The following is a 9762-nucleotide window of genomic DNA, read 5'->3' as shown; positions in this document are numbered from 1 at the left end:
GCTCGGCCTCCATGGCACTCGTCAGAATGGTGCTTGGTGGCGCGCTCAGCTGTTGCTCGCGCTCGTGCATGTAAATACAAAAGAAAAAACAACCATTGTTAGATTAAAGATTGATTGTAAAGAACAAGATAGTATGAAATGTGACTTCCTGATCCCTCTGTACGAAGAGTGTCATGTCTCTCCTATGGATGGAGTGATGTGTGGAACATCCCGGATCAAACCCTCCATTGATGATTGTTGACCGACGAACGAAGATCGAAGAAATAAAACCATTTGCATCATGGCTCGATAGACACTATGCCCCACGGTGGGTGCCAACTATCGTGGGAATGATTCCGACAATAAGACAGGGGTAGGATAAAGGAGCATGATCTATTGAGATGCAAATGTGTGACACATGGTTTTAGCGAGTTTGGGCCTCTCAAGGTGGAGATAACAACCCTACTTCTCGTGCTCCGAAGATGCTTTGTTTATCCGAGTCTGTATCCAGAGATTACAATGTATGTGAGAGCGAGGAGAACGGATCCCCATGCCTGTTCTAAGTCCGGAGACTAAAGAGGAAGAAGAGAGAGAGGTGGAAGAAAGAGCCCCCAAGTCTAGTGGTGGGGTGGCTTATATAGAGTGCGCCACCCCCTAACCTCCTACGTTACAAAGTGGGGCATGAATGCCATAATGCCAGCTCACTACCAAGCCTTCACTATGAGAATGATGTTTTGACTGTTTTGCCAACTGTTGGTCTTCGTATGTCCGAGTGAGATCAGGTGCTTCGAGTGGAATGAGTTCGTTGAGTGGAGTGCTATGCTCCGAGTGACTTGATGGTCATCTGAGTGGATGGTTTGTCGATTGTCCAAGTGACGCTCTAGGCCCATCTGATATGTGGACCCCATGCTTTATGATCTTTGACTCTTCATGGGCCTACCTGTTATGTGTGTCTCCAACAGCGCCCCCACCCTTGTGGGCCCCTCGTGACTCCACCGACCTATTTCTTCCGCCTATATATTCTCAAATATTCCAAAACCTACTAGGAGAGCCATGAAAACACTTTACCACCGCCGCAACCTTATGTACTCGTGAGATCCCATCTAAGGGCATTTTCCGGCGTCCTGCCGGAGGGGGATTTGATGACGGAGGGCTTCTACATCAACACCATTGCCTCTTCGATGAAGCATGAGTATTTTACCTCAGACCTATGGGTCCATAGCTAGTAGCTAGATGGCTTCTTCTCGCTCTTTTATTCTCAATACCATGTTCTTCTCGATGTTCTTACAGATCTATTCGATGTAATACTCTTTTGCGGTGTGTTTGCCGAGATCCGATGAATTGTGGATTTATGATCAGCTTATCTATGAATATTATTTGAATCTTCTCTAAATTCTTATATGCATGATTTTATATCTTTGCAAGTCTCTTTGAACTATCGATTTGGTTTGGCCAACTAGATTGGTTTTCTTGGAATGGGAGAAGTGCTTAGCTTTGGGTTCAATCTTGCTGTGCTCGATCCTAGTGACAGAAGGGGAACCGACACGTATTGTATTGTTGCCATCGAGGATAACAAGATGGGGTTTTCATAATATTGCTTGAGTTTATCCCACTACATCATGTCATCTTACTTAATGCGTGAAGGAAATATGCCCTAGAGGCAATAATAAAGTTGTTATTTATATTTCCTTATACCATGATAAATGTTTATTATTCATGCTAGAATTGTATTAACCGGAAACTTGATACATGTGTGAATACATAGACAAAACAAAATGTCCCTAGTATGCCTCTACTTGACTAGCTCGTTAATCAAAGATGGTTAAGTTTGCTAACCATAGACATGTGTTGTCATTTGATGAACGGGATCACATCATTAGGAGAATGGTTTGATGGACAAGACTCACCCGTTATCTTAGTATAATGATTGCTAAGTTTTATTGCTATTACTTTCTTCATGACTTATACATATTCCTTTGACTATGAGATTATGCAACTCCCGAATACCGGAGGAACACCTTGTATGCTATCAAACGCCAAACGTAACTAGGTGATTATAAAGATGTTCTATAGGTGTCTCCAAAGGTGTTTGTTGGGTTGGCATAGATCGAGATTAGGATTTGTCACTCCGAGTATCAGAGAGGTATCTCTGGGCCCTCTCGGTAATGCACATCACGATAAGCCTTGCAAGCAATGTGTGATAGCCTGGGTTATTAGGGATGATAGACTACTCATATCAATAAGGAATTCCTTCTTTTCCAAGAGCCCATTCGGAAAGAACTCCAAAGTTAAGTGTGCTCAGCTTGGAGTAATTTCAGGATGGGTGACCGACAGGGAAGTTGCTCCCGGATGCGCATGAGTGAGGACAAGGTGCGCCGAAAAGACTAGTGTTGATCTGCGGGGCCAGTCTAGATCCCACCAGGAGTAATGACCACTGGCAGGTGTGTCCAGGATGTTACAAGTTGGTATCAGAGCCGACCCTCATGGTTACACGGATGTTTGCAGACAGGTGGGCGGTCATGTTGTGCATGATGTTTGTGACCCGCCACGGCACATGGCATGTGATTCGCGTTCGGTACTTTGATAATTTGATATGTGGGCGCACCAGTGCTTGGGTGTTGCCCTTCCTTGGACAAGCATCCCACTTATGATTAACACCTCTTGCAAGCATCCGCAACTACAAAAGAAGTATTAAGGTAGACCTAACCATAGCATGAAACATATGGATCAAAATCAGCCCCTTACAAAGCAACTCATAAACTAGGATTTAAGTTCTGTCACTCTAGCAACCCATCATCTACTTATTACTTCCCAATGCCTTCCCCTAGTCCCAAACAATGGTGAAGTGTCATGTAGTCGACGTTCACATGACACCACTAGAGGAGAGACAACATACATCTCATCAAAATATCGAACGAATACCAAATTCACATGACTACTTATAGCAAGACTTCTCCCACGTCCTCAGGAACAAACATAACTACTCACAAATAATATTCATGTTCATAATCATAGGGGTATTAATATGCATAAAGGATCTGAACATATGATCTTCCACCGAATAAACCAACTAGCATCAACTACAAAGAGTAAGCAACACTACTAGCAACCCACATGTACCAATCTGAGGCTTTGGGACAAAGATTGGATACAAGAGATGAACTAGGGTTTGAGATGAGATAGTGTTGATGAAGATGTTAATGGAGATTGACCCCCTCCTGATGAGAGGATCGATGGTGATGACGATGGTGATGATTTCCCCCTCCCGGAGGGAAGTTTCCCCGGCAGAACAGCTCCGCCGGAGCCCTAGATTGGTTCCGCCAAGGTTCCGCATCGTGGCGGCGGAGTTTCGTCTCATGAGCTAGCTTATGATTTTTTCCCAGACGAAAGACCTCGTATAGCAGAAGATGGGCACCGGAGGCCTGCCAGGGGGCCCACGAGGCAGGGGGTGCGCCCAGGGGGGTAGGGCGGTCCCCTCACCCTCGTGGATGGTGGGTGGCCCCCTCTGGTACTTCCTTCGCCCAATATTTTTTATATTCTGAAACGTGCTCCTGTGAAGTTTCAGGACTTTTGGAGCTGTGCAGAATAGGTCTCTAATATTTTCCCCTTTTCCAGCCCAGAATTCCAGCTGCCGGCATTCCCCCTCTTCATGTAAACCTTGTAAAATAAGAGAGAATAGGCATAAGTGTTGTGACATAATGTGTAATAATAGCCCATAATGCAATAAATATCGATATAAAAGCATGATGCAAAATGGACGTATCAACTCCCCCAAGCTTAGACCTCCCTTGTCCTCAAGCGGAAGCTGATATCAAAAAATATGACCACATGTTTAGAGATAGAGGTGTCGATAAAAATAAAATACGGACATAAGAGCATCATGATCATTCTTAGAACAACAATATACATGTGGGCTATTCTGTTACCCTACTTGAACTGATGAATTCAAACAGTTGAACTGATGAAATTAGAGCGGTTGAACTGATGCTTTCTGTTGCTGTTAAAAATCGTCTTCTTTAGTTCAATTTTTTTTTGCAATTTTTTTGTTGAAACGGGGCGTGTAATATATCGTTGGAAAGCTCTTGACATCCACATTACAATCTTATAATTTGTTTTCGCAAAAAATATGATTTAAGAGCAGTTTTGAAAAAAACATTTTTTTCAAAACTGAAAACGTGAATCGTATTTTGGACTTAATTTTCAAACGGTTTATCGGAATTGAGCAAATGAGATGGCGTTGGAAAGCTTGTGAAAATCCGCATCTTCCATATATCTACTATTTTTTCAAATTCTATATGATTTAAAAGTAATTTGAAAAATGGTGAAATTCTGGGCGAAACATTTTCACTATTTTTTGCAAATGGTTTGTCGGATTGACGCAAATGATACGGTGTTGGAAAGCTATGGAAAATGCGCAACTTTTGCGTATAGAAAGTTTTTTCTAATTCCTTACGGTTTAAATACGAATTCACATATGGTTAAATTTGGTTTTGAATGTGGTTTTTAAAAAAGTTTGTCGAAATGGGGCAAATAATATACCGTTGGATTGCTATCGAAAATGCGAAACTTAGTCATCTTGAACGTTTTCTCTACTTCGCAACCGTTTAGGAGTAATTTTGAATAAGGTGAAACCCATCGTATTGTTTTTCCTATCTAAAAAACAGAGTACTCGTATTGATCTATGTCTATGTTTGTACTGGGGTATTTTTCACAGAGTAGTTTTGATTGGTTCCAAAAAAAGAGTACTTTGAACGGTTGTCTTTATGACTTTATACTTGCTCCCATATTTTAAGAGTAATTTTAAATATGGTGAGAATCATCATGTTGTTTTTTATCCGAAAAACAGAGTACTCGTACTGATCTATGTGTGTGTTTGTACTGAGGTATTTTTCAGAGTAATTTTGAATGGTTCCGAGAAAAGAGTACTAGCACTGATGTTCATATGGGTTTGTACTGAGCATGTTTTCACATACTAGACTTCACTCTATATTTTGGATATCATGGTCCCCGAACTTGCATGGTTTATATCGCTAAACTGAATGATATTTTTTAAAAGGAAAAAAATTGTGTGTTTGTTTTTTTAACTCAATTTTCTTGCAAGATGTTTTGGACTTCTCTTGGTTTGTGACTTAACTTTTACCATTTGATTTTTCATTGTATTTCATTTTGTTTGAGCTTTTTTCTCAAACTTATTTGGGATGTAGTGTTGAACTTACAACTTTTTTATTTGTGAACTTGCTGTGTTTTTACAATGCTAATATGCACAAGAGCAGGGCGAGGGCAACGATAGAAGGAAGCAACGTGTGATGATCGTGGAAGCACTGCAGGGCTGAGCCACAATAGTGGTTGATGGCAAGCCGGCATGGCACGACGTGTGGCGGAGAGGCATGGGGATGAGTGGGCAGCTCACTAACATTTCACTTGAGATGCGCCTGCTGGACTGACCTCATTGTCCCATCTGGACGGATCAGTTGCAGAACTTGGACGTCAACGTCACAGAATACCAAAAGCTAATGTTCTTTTATTTTTCAAACTGATCGTTGTTTTTAATTCGTACTTATCAATATTTTTGATTCAAACCATTTTTTATTCTTGTATGCACATCAAGCTGTCATGTACTATACCTTCTTTGAAGAAGTAGCAATCATCTCATCATATACATAAATTTTCTTGTCCGAACTTATGGTATCATCATCACTGAACCTGCACGGTTTCTGTAGCTGAACTAAAATAAACTTTTACCCAAATAAATGTGAACACTGGGACAATTATACAACAAAAAATGAATCTAATACCAATATTGAACTTGCAGGTTCCATACGCAAGCTAGCTACCAACATCAAATTTACTGATCCTAAAATCAATCACCACCACATCACCACCACTAGAAGACAATAAAGTTCTCCAAATGGTTGCTCGAGGAAGAGCTAGCTGCTGAATCCGACTACATTTACTCCTGGGAAAAGCCAACCACTAGTGCACAAGAGATATTTCTCGCACCTAAGAATCAAACCGAACTTTGATTAGCAAGACATTTCGCACCTGAGAATCAAACCAAATATTCAGGTGAATAAATAAGTGCACAAGAGATATTTCTTTAGCAAGACATTTTCACGGAACATGCAAACTAAACTTTTTCAATGAACATGCAAATTAATTTCTTATAAAGCTTCCTAGCCCATTAGCTTCAACCTTTACAAGACAAATTTCTTTCTAGGGGCGAAGATGAACTTCTAACCAGCAGTTTTTCGCACTGAATTCCAATCACATGTGGAACTTTCTAACCCGCAGTTGCAAAGAAGTCGTCCCAAGTCAGGCTAGACAAAGACGTCTGGTTGGCTCTTGCCGTATATGGAGAATTTCTAGAACTTAGTAAAACAATTGAAGTAGCTTGGTCTGGTTAGTATCACTATCACCATAACTACATACATGTACTACTTTTTGACTATAACAAGAAAGGAAAGCACTAGCTAGTGTTCAAAATATAGAAAGGGTGATATTTCTTAAATACAAAATTCAGAAAATAATGGTGCTCTCTATCAGATTTGTTGATGCATGAAAATTGCATGAACTTCATATACTGCAATAGAGTTGCATCAAGTGCACACACACATTGGCGCACGTCTTGCTACACCGAAAGCTTGCGATGAACTGTTTAAAGTTTGAAAACTGAACCTTTTGTTCTCAAGTACCGACACTACAAAATATAAATATATATCCATTGTTTCTAACACAAAAGAGTCACCAGAAATACCAGCACTACAAAAATGCACTCTACAGGTATAGACTACAACATACTTCACATTGCGAGATTGCAATTCTTTTTGTAGATGATATATTTTTCCGACGAACTGATGAACTAAACAAGATTCACATGAGACATATGATTTTTGGGGATTTCCTCAAGATTATGCGCAATAAAGTATCCAGACCGAAAAGAACAGACAAGCTGAACTAAAAACCAAAATAAATGGCCTCTGGGTTCCTCATATAGCAACTAAAACTTTAGCACAACTACACCTTTTATTGCTGCACTACTACTTAAACAAGGTAAATCAATAAAAAACTGAACTAACAAACTTCTACTTAATAACTTTGTGCATGCCCATGGCGGCAGTGTGCGACCGTCGAGCATGTAGCTCGAGTGCTGGACGCAAATGCCCTTAGTGGTGGCCGCTATCGCCGCAAGAATGTTGGACGTATTGCCAGCTAGCATCCATGAAAACCGAGACAAAATTGAGTCTTGCACAAGACCAAACTAATATAAACGCTTGCTGCATCCATCAGCAGTCATGCATAACCAAGCAATGTGCAAAGCAAAGGGGCTAGTGTGTTCTCCCTGTGTGTGGGTTCGACTTGGACGGATGTGCAGTGCTTGGTGAAGATGGTGGCCGCAACCCACGATTCTACTTATACTGATGTCAACGCTCCACTTGGGCGGCTGCCAGCACCCTTGGTGGATGAGCTCGCGCCCAAGGCAGCAAGGCGACCAACGGGAACTGTACACGGTCATTCTTTTTCTCAGCAAGGAACCACAACGAGGTGGAGGTGAGGAGGGGAAGCAGGTAGGGTATGAGGCCATCCTTGTAGAAGGCATAAACAAAATTAAGCCACTTGCCTGGTTTATGAGATGACTGAACAAGTCATGTCTAAGTCGAGCAACGACTCTCTCACTAGCAGAATTGAATAGCCATGCCCGAAGAGCTATGCAAACTGACCTGAAACAGGGGCAGAGTTGGTTTATAATATTTCAAGCTACATGGATTTAGCACATTAACATGAATTCTTCTCTAGAAGGAGAAAGGAAGTAGAGAATAATGGTTTAGTTATCGGTACCAACTAAAGTGCAGCCTACCTAGATCCATCAAACATAAACTGATTATAAAAGATGGCAGTGGCAGTTTTAAATAACAGAATATCCCTCTATGATCCTCAAAATTATGTTTTCAAGAAATATACCTGGTCACAACTATTAGCACACTGTACAATATTGTGCCGTTCACATCCGCCAGGGCTTGGGCCTTATCCTCTGGCCGCTGAACATCTCTTGACACAATATCGATTATATTGCCTCCGTATTTGGGCTGTAGAATAACAGAAGATGATCCATCCATTAGACTTTTTAAAAAAGATGATCCATCCATGAAGACAAGAAACATGTGCCACATTGATGCTCTTTATAGGTGCAAGTATAACTTGCTATGTATGGAGTAGTATTTAATCCTGTCACGCAGGAACCAACGCACGCTCACCACACCCCACTCCTATTTAATTGTGTCAGTAGTATGGTAACAATTGTCTTCACTCATTTACCAACTATAGTAAGATGGCATGGACAATCTTAATAAGCATAACAAGATAGCATGGACAATGAGACCAGACTTGCAACAAGAAATTATTCATTTATTAACTCATCAAGTTTCTAGAAACTATTAGCAGGATACAAACAGTACTATCTTGTGATATATGATGGCAAAGAAAATTAGTACTAAGACAAAAAGAAGCACGCTGAAGCTCAGTTAGATACGGAGGAGTAGTATCTTAGAAGCATGAAAATGAAGCACTTTTCGGTTACTCAAATAACATGGGGAATACATCAGATAGCTGAAGTAAAAAAATAAGAATTGACTTAACTAAACTAAAAATAAGAATTGAATTGAACTAAAATTGGAAATTGAACTGAACAAAAATTAGAAATTGAACTGAAGCAATAAACTCAACCGAGACTACTATGAACTTATATATTTCATTTGCACAGTGAATTACAAATCACATTTGAACCACTGAGCTTTTGCACAGTGAAGTTATATTTTCTTATAGCAAGCTACACTAGAATTGAAAATGTTTTCGATCCAGGGATACACAAAATGAGGAATATTCAACTTGTTTTTTATACCATTTTGATCACTTGAACTGATAGCGAAGAAGATGCATCGATGCTGCAAATGCTAAGTATTGTAAATTATAGCAATTTGCAAGCACAAGGGAGCTACAAATGAACAATGAACATAGCAAAACTAGTAGTCTAGTGCACTAAGACATTTTAGCAAACACATGGCGTGCACCAAAAATGGGAATTTTGAGATTGATGAACTGCTGGTGTTTTTTCGTTGAACTGACACTGTAAGAATTTGCTATCTTACCAAGTGTTACAGGGAGTCGAAACTAGAGACGAGGTTGTTTGGCGCATGTGCAGCACAGCGAGCTCGTGGGCGAGGATGGCAGGAGGAGATGCTGTGCGGGGATGAAGAAGAAGCAAGTTCAAGTTTGAGCGGCAACGAGCGGAGCACCTCCAGGAAACCGTGGGGGCTTGAGGGAGGCTCGAGGCGCCGGACGACGGGAGGCCCACGGCGGGAGGAGGTGGTGAGCCGCCCCAGGAGCGGAGATGGTTCGCGGGATCAACGACGGTACTGGTTGCGTCGGCACGGTGGCGCGACGGTGGTGGGTGGGGATGGGGCACCGAGGATGGGGGTCGCCAGGGATGGGGGCGCCGGGATGGGGGTCGCCGGGGATGGGGGCTGGGGGCGCTGGGGATGGGGGTCACCGGGGCTAAGAGTGCGGGGGGCTGGGGGTCACCGGACCTGGGGCTCACCGGGGCTAGCGGCGCGGGGCCGGTGAGCGAGGGGGCCGAGGGCGTCACGTGGGGGAGGTGTCTGGAGTAGCTCGGTACCGGTTCGGGCCTGAATTGACTCGAGAACACAGGATCGGGCCCTTATAGGAGAGGATGGTAACAAAATAATATTCTGTTACTAGTAACAGAATAGCCCTGTCCTATATGTATAT

General features: G+C 41.9%; 2 long non-coding RNA genes across 2 annotated transcripts; both read right to left on the bottom strand.

The window, feature by feature from the left end:
* Positions 1-5690: 5690 nt before the first annotated feature.
* Positions 5691-7591, bottom strand: LOC125524725. Its single transcript, XR_007290924.1, has 2 exons — positions 6218-7591; positions 5691-5979 (listed from the first exon to the last, which is right to left on the bottom strand). It is a non-coding gene; the product is annotated as an uncharacterized LOC125524725 (long non-coding RNA).
* A 6-nt stretch (positions 7592-7597) lies between these two features.
* Positions 7598-9503, bottom strand: LOC125524724. The gene is made up of 3 exons (XR_007290923.1): positions 9123-9503; positions 7939-8063; positions 7598-7697 (listed from the first exon to the last, which is right to left on the bottom strand). It is a non-coding gene; the product is annotated as an uncharacterized LOC125524724 (long non-coding RNA).
* Between the last annotated feature and the right edge of the window lie 259 nt (positions 9504-9762).

Source organism: Triticum urartu, chromosome 7 (genome assembly GCF_003073215.2).
Source record: "Triticum urartu cultivar G1812 chromosome 7, Tu2.1, whole genome shotgun sequence".
NCBI classification, from domain to species: Eukaryota; Viridiplantae; Streptophyta; class Magnoliopsida; order Poales; family Poaceae; genus Triticum; species Triticum urartu.
This window is presented reverse-complemented; position numbering and strand designations above follow the sequence as displayed.